This window comes from Podarcis filfolensis, assembly GCF_964270895.1.
Source record: "Podarcis filfolensis genome assembly, chromosome: Z".
NCBI lineage: Eukaryota > Metazoa > Chordata > Lepidosauria > Squamata > Lacertidae > Podarcis > Podarcis filfolensis.
In genome coordinates this window covers 13,308,493-13,321,443 of record NC_139617.1, presented here as the reverse complement: position 1 = coordinate 13,321,443, position 12,951 = coordinate 13,308,493, and the positions used below count along the sequence as shown (strand labels likewise).

General features: G+C 41.4%; 1 long non-coding RNA gene across 2 annotated transcripts; it reads left to right on the top strand.

Annotated features, from left to right (window-relative positions):
• Positions 1 to 3,054: 3,054 nt before the first annotated feature.
• On the top strand, positions 3,055 to 10,148 carry LOC310753935. Of its 2 annotated transcripts, XR_014543512.1 has the most exons (3): positions 3,055 to 3,272; positions 7,537 to 7,811; positions 9,908 to 10,148. It is a non-coding gene; the product is annotated as an uncharacterized lncRNA (long non-coding RNA). The 2 variants fall into 2 exon arrangements; XR_014543513.1 differs by lacking the exon at positions 9,908 to 10,148 and having other exon boundaries at positions 7,537 to 7,832.
• Positions 10,149 to 12,951: the final 2,803 nt, after the last annotated feature.

The following is a 12,951-nucleotide window of genomic DNA, read 5'->3' as shown; positions in this document are numbered from 1 at the left end:
CACCCACATTCTAGTGGAGATTTCTCCTGGTATGAACATTTTTGCGTGTAATTTTGCCTAATGTACACATTTGTGCAAAGCTATGTTTTGTAATATAGTGCTTTTTTGAGTGGTTTCTCCTGCCCCCCACTAAAATGTGCATATTTATTCATACTGCACCTCCTTATATGCATGTTTCTACACATTACTTTGCTGAAGAAGTGCATCGAGAAATTTCGAGAAGTGAGAGTTTTGAAGGGTTGCAACTTCTGGGTTTGTGTGTTGTTTTGGAAAGTGCAAATTAGGTAAACTCAGGTTTAGAGGCAAACTATATTCTCCATCCCAAATGGTGATTGGGGAAGAGCTAGTGTGCTCAATACCCTGTGTGTTGATTTAAGCCAGAAGATGAAAATCAAGGAAAGTTCTCCAGTTCCAAGGAATGGAAATATTTTCATAAACATTCCTCTGAGAATTTGCATCCAAGAGGAAATTAATTAGGAGGAGGATGGTGATCATGGTTTTTACTGAACCACAAAATTGCCCCAGCACTTGTTCTCCTCCTTTTTTCCCTAGCATTAGCTCTTTATGTTTGGCATCTCCTAATTAATTGTGTAACAAATGAGTAGCTGTATGGCTTCAACAATGTCCAGAGAGCTGTGCTTTATTTCATTGTAGATCAAAAATAACTGCCCCTTATCAATAACTGTGTTTGCCAGATTATTCGGAGCACTGTTCTGCTTCCTATGAATTCATTTCCTTTCCTTTCCCCTGATTACTTATCTCAGTTTGATTATTGTACCAAAATTATTTAATTGTTACACTGCAACCAGCAGATGGGTTACCTCTATCATTCACAGTCACTCTGCCTTTTCACATTGTCCATTTTGGGGGATGATGAAAAATTCGGGCAGAGGAACAGCCCTTCAAGTGCTGCAAACCTCATTATCATCACACAATACCCCTTCTAACATTTCTGAAGTGTCAGTTATCCATGCTGCATCTCCCGTCCAAGTTTCCTATTAGGTCTTTGAGTTTTTCCCATTCTGTGCATGTTTCCTTCCTATATGTTAAACCTGAAGCCTAGCGGACCTTCTCTGGGTGAAAAGGGAAATGACATTTCAAAAAAAGCTGTGGTAGGTTTCTTAATTTGTGGCACCAGACTGGTTTCTTTCAGCATTTTTGCAATTTGTGTGAAAGGTGCACATTCCATTAAGTCAAACACTGGGTCAGCCATACATCTTGCCCTCCTACCACTCCTCCTCCTCTTGCATTGCAAGGACAAGTGGGTGCCACCACTTATTAGCAGGTGACCTACCTTTCCAAAGGTTTTGAAGGATCCATGTATGTCCACCTCTTTAAATAAGGCAGGGGAACCTCAAACACAGGGGCTGAGTATGACTCTCTAGAGATAATTTACGTTTTTCTGCTGACTGTTGTGTGGATCTACTTACAGTAGAAAGATGTCATGTCCACTGCTCTGCTCACTTCCTCTGCCTCACCTACTACTGGGATGTGGCCCCCAGAAGATTCTCCATGAGGGAATGTGGCCCTTTTTAAAAAAAAAAAAGTTCCCCACCCCTGCTTTAGATCTTTGCCCTTCACTGTTTTTTTAAAATTTATTATTCAGAAGTATTGCAAGCCCCTGCATAAATCCCCTCTGCCACACAGCTATTAAAAGTGTCAGAGCTCTGCCTTCTTTTACATCAGGCCACCCTCATCTGAACACTTGAGAGAGGTATCAGTGATATTATGGGTATTAGCTTCCCATCTGAAGAGCTGGGAAAATGCCTCCCCCCGCAATTTATCTATTTCTGGAGGGGTGGAATGTACATTTACATTAAACATGATGACCCTTGTCTTCTACCATTAGGCAGAATGAGGCAGCTGCCCTGGGTGGCAGATGCTGATGGGCAGGTGGTGGCAGTGAGGTGCTGAAGGACAAATCTGTGTGGGCCATGTGGTCTGCTCTGTGCCTACTTAAGCTATCCTGCTTCTCTCACTTTCAATGGAGAAATATGGTTTACTGTCAGTGTTGAAATAAGATTCAACTTCCAGTGCAGCTGGCTTCTGTATGTGAAATAAGGGGAGAGGGAACCATGTTGCCCTTTACTTCAGGTAGCAAACTGTATTGAGCCAGCTCTAGCCTTATTACTTCTCTTGCTTCTGCTACTGCCATTCATGTTGAAGGTGGTGGCAGAAGGAACAGCTGCAATGCACTCCTCCAAGTGAGTACTGTAGTTGGAGCAGGTTGCAGTGGGGCAAGGACAAGCCAAGTGTGTGAGAGAGAGGGAGAGGGGAAGAGGGAGAAGGTGAGGGAGAGGGAGAGGGAGAGGGAGAGGGAAAGGGAGGGAGGGAGGGAGAGACAGAGAGAGAGAGAGAGAGAGAGAGAGAGAGAGAGAGAGAGAGAGAGAGAGAGATATTCAATGCTTGCAACTGGTTTGGCCCTCTAGGCAATATAGCTGCTGACCAGGGTTTGAGGGTCACATTGCAGACAATTCAGACTTCCAGATATGCAAAAGACCAAATCGAAAGTTTGGGCTTAGATGCTCAGTCTCCCAGCCATTCACATTCAGCAGACTGGCAATTTATAAATATTTAAGGTGCACATTTTTAGGCTAGTTGAACTTCATGGCTACACATTTACAGCCTGTGAAAAATCAATATCTTAACATTTGCATTTCAAATGTGCAAGATCTGAGAATTACTGGGCTGGCACCCCTGACCTTTACGTTGGGCCAGGAAAGTAGCTAAGCATGTTTAGGCCTATCTTAGGACGGTGGTGGTGATTTGTGTGTAAAACTTGCATTGAAAGTAGCAAAGGCTTCTTTTCTAACCTTCCCCATTCCTCTAAAATGTGACACAAACTATTATGAACCCATGAATCTGCCTTCATGTAGGAATGGGAAAGCTGTGGCTTTCTATATGTTCTTGAACCAGAACTCCCAAGAGCCCCCACTTTGGCCATACTCCCTAAGGCTGATGGGAGTTGGAGTCCAATAATAGGTGGAGTGTCAAAGGTTCTCCACCCATGATCTAGAACACTGTCTACTGTGACAGAGTCCTGTGTCTGCTTTCTCTCCAGGGTCTCAAGCACACGTCCTACTTCTTGAACTGGACATTCAAATTATTGGGCCATGAAAAGCATATGCCTTATGAGTGAGCTGCAGCTCATCCCAGAATACTGCTGGGATTAATTTTCATTGTGTTATCAAATGCTTCATTATGGCATTTGAAGGTGTTTCTAGTCGCTTTCTCCAAAATGACTTCTGAGTGGTGGCTTCTGAAGTAGATGCGTAAGTCAGCTGTCAGTAATGGCTTTCTTTTTCTTTTCTTTTTCGGTATCAGAGTGTATTTAATCTCACAATGGAGCTGGTTATACTTGCACAGTAGCTGTAATTCAAATGCATTAAGAAGCATTTATTCTGTGTATAAGCAATTATGTTGGGATGGAAGGGAAGCTAATAGATTCTAGTGAGCACGTGAAGCTAGCTTTGGAAAGAATGGGGCTCCTGTAATAGGGTATGTTGAATTTTTGGCATTACCTGAAATTTTTCAGAAGGTAAAATTAAAATTCTTTGGTTTTCTGAAAGCAGATAAGTGCCTCTTCATCAAATGTGGGCTTACCAAGCTAAATGTTATCCAGTCATGAAAAATAATAGCAGATTTGAATTCCTCATACCCCAAAACCTATTTTTAAGACCCCTTACTGAAGAAATTTGCAAAAAAGAAAAGAAAAAAGGTTTTGTCACCTAAAATGACCCTCCTACTCATGTAGATTTAATAACTGTGTGGAAGAGGACATTTCAATAGGTATAACATAACAACCTGCTGAAATCCTCTCAAATAGGCAAAGCTACTGAAGGTGCAAATGTAGGAGATATGTTCACTTCTGCATCTGGGGATCTCATATGAAGCTGCCTTGGTGTCACAATCTTCCCTAACCAGGACCCTGAGGAGAATTCCTTTCTCTTTGAAGAAAAGATGAGGGCCTGTTGCCCAGAAAACTGTGAACAACAAAGAACCTGCTGTAGCCCTAAAACAGTACTTAGACTTACGCTTATCTTGCCTTTGGTCATCCCTCCACCTAAATCCCAAACTTTGCCTCACTTGCTGATTCTCCCACCTAATCACCTCTCTCTCAAGAATGGAGGCCACACTGGAGCCTATGGAAGGCCCAGAACTGGCATAAGAGCGTTTATTTCTTTTTCAGCATGTTTTATGGGTGGGCAGGAGTCTCCTCGGGAGGAAGGGTCTCCTCAGGAGGAGGGAGAAGCCCAGAGACAATCCATTTGTGAACAATGACCTAGGGGATTATTTATTTATTTATTTATTTATTTAATTTGTATACCACTCTTCATCAGTACCAGATCTTAGGGTGGTTCACAACATAAGAATACAAGATGAAAAATACAAAATACATAATAAAAACAAGAACAACAAAAACAAATAACGCTTCCCCTCAAGCCTGGGGATTCAGATCAACTGAGATTCAAGGGCTTCACAGGTCATGAGAGGCCCCCCTCCTGTTGTGGGCCCCCAAATGTGGACCTCCCTCCCCAGAGTAACTGTCTCTTTTCAGCTCCCATCAGTTGCTGAAGATGGATGTCTTTACCCAGGCCTTTGAGAGCTACAAAATTGATTTTGATATCCTTGAAATGCGTTGTCTAGGGTGATATTTATGGGTGGGATTGCTGTTTAGTGCTGCTTTAATTGCTTAGTGTTTTATATACTGTAATCCACCCTGGGACATTCTAATGAAGGGTGGGTAAGAAATATAATAGGAAGTAAAAACATTGCATGCTACAGATTTTGTAAACATTTTATTATTGATTCTCTATAGTTTTATAATGTATTGTGACCTGCCCTGAGATCATTCTGACAATGAAGGGCAATGTATAAATTCTGAAATAAATTGAATAAACAAATACAAAGGGATCCATGCATCCTTAAAGAGTTATTCTTCATCAACTCCATTTCAGTGTCCTGTTCAACAAAGCTGTAACAATTTGGTCCTCAATAAACTGCCATCTTCTACAGCAAGAGATTTATGGACATATGTATATATTTTTTGGCAAAATGAATATATAAATATTCATTTAATTAAAATGAATGAGGTAAAACTGATTCACAAAACAGTTCCTTGTAATGAAATTTCAGGCTGTGTAGTGCAGTTTGATTGATGACTTACGGCCAGAAAAGTAGTAATTTAATCCACCTTTCTTTTCATTAATTCATTATATCCATGAGATTCATTAGTGGGCCCATTAAAAGTACCAAAAAAGAAAGGAAGGAAAAACAAGCATCAGCTGAAGTATTTTTAACCTGTTCTTCTTAGGAAAACGGCAAATACGGAATGTTTATTGCTCAATACTGAAATGGTAGGGCAAGGGATCTTAGTCACCTGCAGATATTCAAAAGAACATATGAGGGCTCAAACTAGATAGGGTGCATGGAAGCACATGTGCAAGCCCCACCCTCAGTGTCCCCCTATATACCAGCCCTGCCCTTTCTTCCACTGTCCTTTGCATTTTGAGTGTGAAAGAAAATTACAGTTGTACCTTGGAAGTCGAACGGAATCCGTTCCGAAAGTCCGTTCATCTTCTAAAACATTCAAAAACCAAATTGCAGCTTCTGATTGACTGCAGGAAGCTCTTGCAGCCAATCAGAAGCTGTGGAAGCCCCATCGGATGTTCGGGTTCCAAAAGAAAGAACGTTTGCAAACCGGAACAATCACTTCCAGGTATTACAGTGGTACCTCAGGTTAAGTATTTAATTCGTTCCAGAGGTCCGTTCTTAACCTGAAACTGTTCTTGACCTGAAGCACCACTTTAGCTAATGGGGCCTTCTGCTGCTGCCGCACCGCCGGAGCACGATTTCTGTTCTCAACCTGAAGCAAAGTTCTTAACCGGAGGTAATATTTCTGGGTTAGCGAAGTCTGCAACCTGAAGCGTATGTAACCTGAAGCATATGTAACCCAAGGTATCACTGTATTCATCTCTTGGATTAGGACCCACCACACTTTTGTTTTGGCACAGAGATGTGCCAGATTGAACAAACCCTGAATGGAAGGACACACTGTCTTCAGTTGAGGTGAAGGCATATGAGAGCAATGGAGGGGAAATATGACAAAGAGAGTTGGGGCAAGAATACAGCCCTGTTTCACACCACTCTTTACAGGGAAGGCATCTGATTAGCCATCATACTGGATGGTGCCACACAGGTTCTCGCAGAAGGACACAATAATTTTGTGAAGCTTAGGTGGGCATCCTATCTTGTTGAGCAAAAAAAATCCTTTTTTGGCTTAGAAGTTCAAAGACCTTGTCAGGTCTATGAAGGCAATGTACAGAGGGCATCTTTGCTCAGCATTTCTCCTGCAGCTGGTGCACTGAGAAAATCATGTCGACTATTGACCTCTGATTGCTAAAGCTGCATTTATGATTCAGGACAGTCCCTGTCAATGGTAATCTGTTGGGAACTATATAGGTTTGTTTTTCTAGAGAGTCACAATGCTGGAGTCACACAAGTGTTGTGGCACAGATCCTTGTTCCCAACAATGCAAGGGGAGGCCATGGAGGCCTTAACGCCTTCCACATGTGCTGCGTCAGTAGGATTTCAACATCGCATGGCAGGACAGAGTCTAAAACAAAGATGTGTTCTCCCATGCCCACATTTTCAGCATGTTCACACTCCTATCTCAGCAACGTCTATGCTGGCTTGGTCATGTGCACAGAATGGAAGATGGCAGGATCCCCAAGGACATGATATACGGGGAGCGGGCTTCAGGCACCAGGCTCATTGGCAGACCAACTCTGTGTTACAAAGAGGTCTGCAAATGAAGGCTGGCAATATGAACCCCACCATGCAGAAATCCCTTTCAGAAGACCGCAGTGCCCGGAGACAGGCAGTCATATCATGCATCCACAGCAGTGTCCAGAAGAACAATGTGCTGGGAAGAAGCACAGAGAGAAGAAATGTCATTGTGCATCTACAGCAGCACATCTGGATGCCTTCATTTGCCCCAGCTGCAACAAAACATGTCTCTCCCATATCAGTCTCTACAGCCACAGCAGGGACTATAATCTTCCAGCAGGTTGAGTTTGGCTCCAACCCCAAAGGTGAACTCCTGCATTGTGTCCTGAAACAGACAGGTGGCAACAAGTATTATTATTTGTTTTTTGTTTTTCAAATTTCATTTTATTTTACTGACTTTATCTTTATTCTTCCCACCTTCATTTTCTCTGTTAAGTTTGCAAGCAATGATGAAAACAGCAACAACAATTCTTTTTAAAAAATATCTGGAGGGTACTAGGGGGTGTAATCTAGGGTGTGTACAATGAAAAAATGTAATGAAGAGTTTGTTTTAGAACAATTTTACTTTAGTTCTGGTCATAAATTGTGAAGTGTGTGAAATAGCAAAACTGGTTTGATGTTCCAGGGGGTGGGGGTCTGTGTCTGCTTATGGTAGTGGCTTGTTTCTCTCAAATATCCTTTGCGTTATTTTATCAACTTCCAATCACAGTTGGGTGAGATTGCAACTCTTGTGCCTCTGCATGGCAGGTCAGACGAATGGTTCCCTCTGAAGCCCCTGACAATGAGACAAACAGGAATACATTGCAGTTGGAACGGCAAGGCCCCAGGAGCCAGAGTGTCATTGCTGTGACGGCCTCCAATGGCTGGAGACTTGGGAACTCTGGCTCTTTCTTGAACTGGGGTCACTTGACTGGCATGTCTGCCGGTCTCCTGGGTGGCCCTGAGCTGGCTTTCTGCAGCAGGATGAAAGTGTCAGCAGAATTTTTTAAAAGCACCCTGAATCACATTTCGAGGAAAGGAGGGTAGAACATCTCTTGCTTGAATTTGCTTTCTGTTTAATATTTCTGCAGTGATGACTTTGGGAGGATCTTTGTTTCCAGCAGGTAGGTGGTATTAAATGGCATAAGCACCACGTGCCAAAGGAGGTACGAGCTCCCAGATGCTTCATGCTCTTGGTTGTGACTTAAGCAAATCTGTGGCCAATTACTACATTAGGGAAGAGTCATAGTTCAGTGGTATGGCAACTGCCTTGCGTACAGAAGATCCCAGGTTCATTCCTCAGCTTTCCCAGGTAAGGCTGGTATCAGTCAATGTTGACAATACTGAGTTGGGCCAAAGCTCTGACCTAGGTTCCTATATGAGCCTTTCCCAACACTTCATTTTACAAGGCATGCACCTTAGAAGCCATGCACTGCACAAAATGGAATCAAATAACTTAAAGTAAATTGTAATTAATTCACACTCCCACATTGATTTAATGATGCTTTTCCAGCTGCTTTGAAACAATCATAATGAACTGAAATAAACTGCCATGAATTTAATTGAAAATAAAATGAATTTATAATTAGGCAATCCATGTCACACCCACAGCGACATTTACATGAATGGAGTTGCTCATCAAGATTTAATATCGCCCTTTAAGGTAGCATTTATAATGTTGATCTGATGTTGGATGAGCGTTTCAAGCTGTCAGGGCAAAGGGAGCAGTGAAGGGTTATGTGGGAGGAACATTGTTTCTGATTTGCCTCAAGGGATTGTGATGATCCTCAAATATCCCACAAGTGCTATGGAAGTGCTCTGGTGGAGATTCCCAACTGTTCTGGAAATGCCCCAGTGAAGATTCCCAAGCACTCACAGACAGAAGTGGCAGTTTTCCCAAGACTCGGCAGAATCTGTGTCTTTTAAAAAACTTTTAGTGATGCTGCCATTGCTGCTGTACCTTCACTGCGTTTGATACCACTGGTAGCACTGGTAGCAACAACACCAGCCATACCACTCCTTACAATACTATTACTGTGAGCCTGCTATCACACCCAATAACACTCTATGAGTTTGTGTGTGTGTGTTTAGTGTTAATGCATCCACAGCTGCCACTGCCACAAAGTTTTGTATGTGGCTGGTGGGCCAGAAAAAATAATGATTGGTTGGAAAATTATGACGCATGGGTCAGCAGTTCCCAGTCTCTGGTGTTATGCGCAAGTATTGGGAAAGCGTTCACTCGCAATTACATGAGGTTAACAAAAGATGAGTGTTTATTTGCAGAATGATGAAAACAAATTATCAGTAAATTGAAGTCTGAGTTGAACACAATTAGAGCCAGAAATCAGTAAAACCAGTTTGCACCCAATTAATCTCTTCTACTGTCTCCCTCTTCTGGCAACTGGTCATCATCCTGACTGTCATTTCTGCTTACTTTGACATTCTATACTTTATGCAGCCTCACCACACACCTGCTCCAAACAGAAAACCCCAAAATGGCCCATGAGATTATATGGTTCATTCCATCTGCAAAGGCTAGTTGCAATAAGCAAGACCTTGTTCCATGTGCAGATATAACAGCCATCACATTGCCCATCTCCTGCTTCATAAAAGTAACCTAACATTGACTGAGGCTTCTATAAGGTTGATAAATGGTGGTGGGTGGTGGTGGATGCAGTTATGGCCCCTCTCTGCCAGCCTCTACTGGCAAGCTGGAGCATCAGTGATGGCAGAGGCTTCATCACATCCCAAGATGTGAGAAATTACTATTAGCAGTCGTCTTGTTTGGCAGCAGCAGGCTTGGGGGTTCCAAGACAGGGCATTCTGGGAGAGAGGCAGGGATGGAGCTAGACCTGCAGGGCTTCAGGTAAATATGATTCTGCGACTCTGATCATCTCCACCCCTTATTAGGATTGTTCAGCCCATCTACATCACCAGCCTTGCAAAATACAGAAATCGACCATCTCTTTGCGGGTTTGTATCAACCCTGCATACCACCTCTCTGCCTGCTCAGATGGAATGTTTGAGTCTGGATTGACTTCTTTTTCTTAGTTGTTGGTGTTTGTTTGTTTAATAAAATTATATAAAAACCTTTGAGAAAATAAATCAGTGCATCAAGCAGTTTTGCTGGAATTTACAGGAGACTCCCAAGGCATGATTGGCTGCTTCAAGATGAAACGTGTTTCCAGTATCCCAGACGTGGAAATCTGTCAACAGCTATTTACATCCTGAAACATTTCTAATATGATCTTCATACTATTTATGCTTCACATCAAGTGCCTAAGTAATTGGAACAGTCTGCAATAAAGCAATTGTCAGTTTGCTTTTTCCTCTTCCCACCTCAAAAGTGCAGAGCCAACAAATGATAATGCAAGAATAGAAAAGACTGTGGATTAAATTACTTGCTTATATAAATAGTTAAAGTTAAAGCTCTTCCGAAACAACTCCTGCCTTTTACTTTGGGATTTTTGAATAGGTGAGTGTAGTTGGAGTTGTTTTTTTTGTTTTTGTTTTTTGTTTTAAAAAGAATAACTCCCTTTCTTTTGAAATATTTAACTACCAACACTTGGTTGTCTAGATTTGTCAATCCCTAGCCTCAACTGCCATTCTGATTAATATCTGTATGTGGAATATGGGGCACCATATTTCCCTTCACCTCAGACAACCAAATGTCTTCTACCAATATTGCCTGAGGCTAAGATTAAAATCCTCTTGTTTTCCTGGGAGCAAGACCATTTGAACTTAATAGGATGTACTCCTGAGCCAACACAAAAGAATCTGGATGAATGTTGTTTGCAGAATTGACTCTTTTCTTTTTCTTCTTTACTTCTTTATCTTAATTGGTACCTATCTGTTTCATGAGTTGTTGCTGTTGTTTTAAATTGCTGATAAAAGTACCACTCCCAAGCAACCCATCACAGATTAATTTATCTCCCATCCCTTTACTATTGCTCTATATTTGCAAAACCCTGTGAGCAGCATTCAAAACTTCTTAAAATCACCTTAATTACATATTTCACAGCAATACAGAAAAATCACTCTAGAGGTGCTGCTTTTATGTTGCATTACTGCTGAATGTTAACAACAATATATAAGCTTGATAGGGTTTCACAAGTTGCAGTGAAGCACCTGCAGAATACTGCGGGAGTTGTCTGCAGGTATGGATGGTGCCAAGGGAAAGAAGAGGGTTGCACAGAAAGGACAAAACACACCCCTGGGGTTGGCAGATACCTTTGTGCCACTTGTTACATTTTTGAAACAGAAATAAGATGATATTTTACCATCAATGCTCCTGTCCTAAATATATTTTACTGCATCTTAAATAAAATATATTTAATTTAATGGAGTTAGCAAATGTTGATTAGGACATATTGACTGACTAGAAGAAGAAGAAGAAGAAGAAGAAGAAGAAGAAGAAGAAGAAGAAGAAGAAGAAGAAACTTTTCTACAGGGGCCTTGTGTTGGAGAGGTGATTCAAAGGTGAGCAATGAATGGGGAGGTATAAGAATTTAGGCAACTGCCTTAAACTGCTTCAGGTCTACCTAGCTCAGTATGTCTTCATCGACTTACTGTCAGTGGCTTTCCAGGGTTTCCGACAGGGCAAATTCTCAATTCTACATGAAGAATCCAGAGATTGAACATGAGAACTTCCATACGCAAAGCAGATGCTGTACTATGGAGCTATGACCTTTCCCCATTCCTGTGAGCAATTTTTGGAGCTCCATTTCCCTTCCACAAAGGAACCACTGAAGTGTGAGATTTCAAGGCTGATTAACATTCCCTCTGTTTTAAAACCAACTAGGTTTTGTCAACCAGTGGCAAAGAGGCCTGTTCACTTATTCACCACAGGGCATATGGGCAATAGATTACATCTCCAAAGCTTCAAAGTTGAAAGAAATCTGTAGTCTGCTGATAGCCCCACCAAGATGGTGGCTATTCTTTTTTTAAAACAAACAACCCAAAACAATCCTATTGTAGCTTAAAAATACTCCTGATCCAAGCTGGAATGATGCTAACTTTCTCTTTACAAGGAATGGGTTTTAACACTTAAGGGATATCATCTGTTTATTTTTAAGATCAATATATAGCCACAATGGCACAGATAAAAGTGAGGTTGACGTTCCTTCCTGACTCCAGACAAAGGTTGCAAACCATGTCTCAGAAGGTACAAATTGCTAAAGTGTTGACTGTCTGAGCTCTTATTGCTTTTAGCACCTGTGGTAGTTAATCTCACCTTTTCCCCTCACACCTTGGGAACAGCAGGCTGGCCTGACCATACACATGGATGCACAATGAAATGGCTATTAGGATGGCTGCTAATATGATCCCCAGACAATACATTTGCCACTGATTTTTGCCTAAAGCCAGAGGCAGACCAAGACATTTTTGTGCCTGAGGCAAAACAAAAGAAAACACACACATAAAAATTATTGAAGGGCACCCCTCATGGGGGTAAAAATAAAATAAAATAAAAATGACAAACTACATAGTTAGGAAATTTGCTGTCCATTTAACGGCACCCTGAATTCTGCCACCTGAGGCAATCCACCACAATGTGCCTAATGTAAGGATTAACCCTGTCCAAAATAGAATGTTGAGCTGAAACAGGACATATCTATTGAGAGGAAATATTACTGTTAAATATTTTAAATATTTATAAGGTCATCTCAACATAAAAAAGCTTCTAAGGTTGCACACAAATCTGAAACCAATGAAAAAAATTAAGAGTGTTCTTTAAATAACTCTGGTTTTGATATTATATTCTCAAAGCTTCACTAAAAAAGAAAAAAAGATGGGATTATAGAAGATCCAATTCTCTTTCTATTTTCTTTTGCCACAATCCTGCCGCTGTTTTGAAAACAGTCTTATGGCCAAAGTTCCAATTGCTACCAGAATCTGAACATGACAAAAAGTGAAAAACAAAAACCAACAAAAATAATGGAAAGTTGAATTAAGTAAACTAGTACATGCAATTTGAAGGAGTTGTGGATGCTGACTGAAGCTGGCTGTAATTCTTTGGTGTATCCAATGTGTTCCCTGGAGTGAAGAAATCCAAGGGCCACATTGCCCTCTGAACAATCTTCCAAGGGCCACATGCCAGTGATGTGTATGGCCATAAGCAAAAGTAGATAAAGCAAACTAATGTAAACCTTTGTACAATAGGTTAGTTTTTGCACACACTCC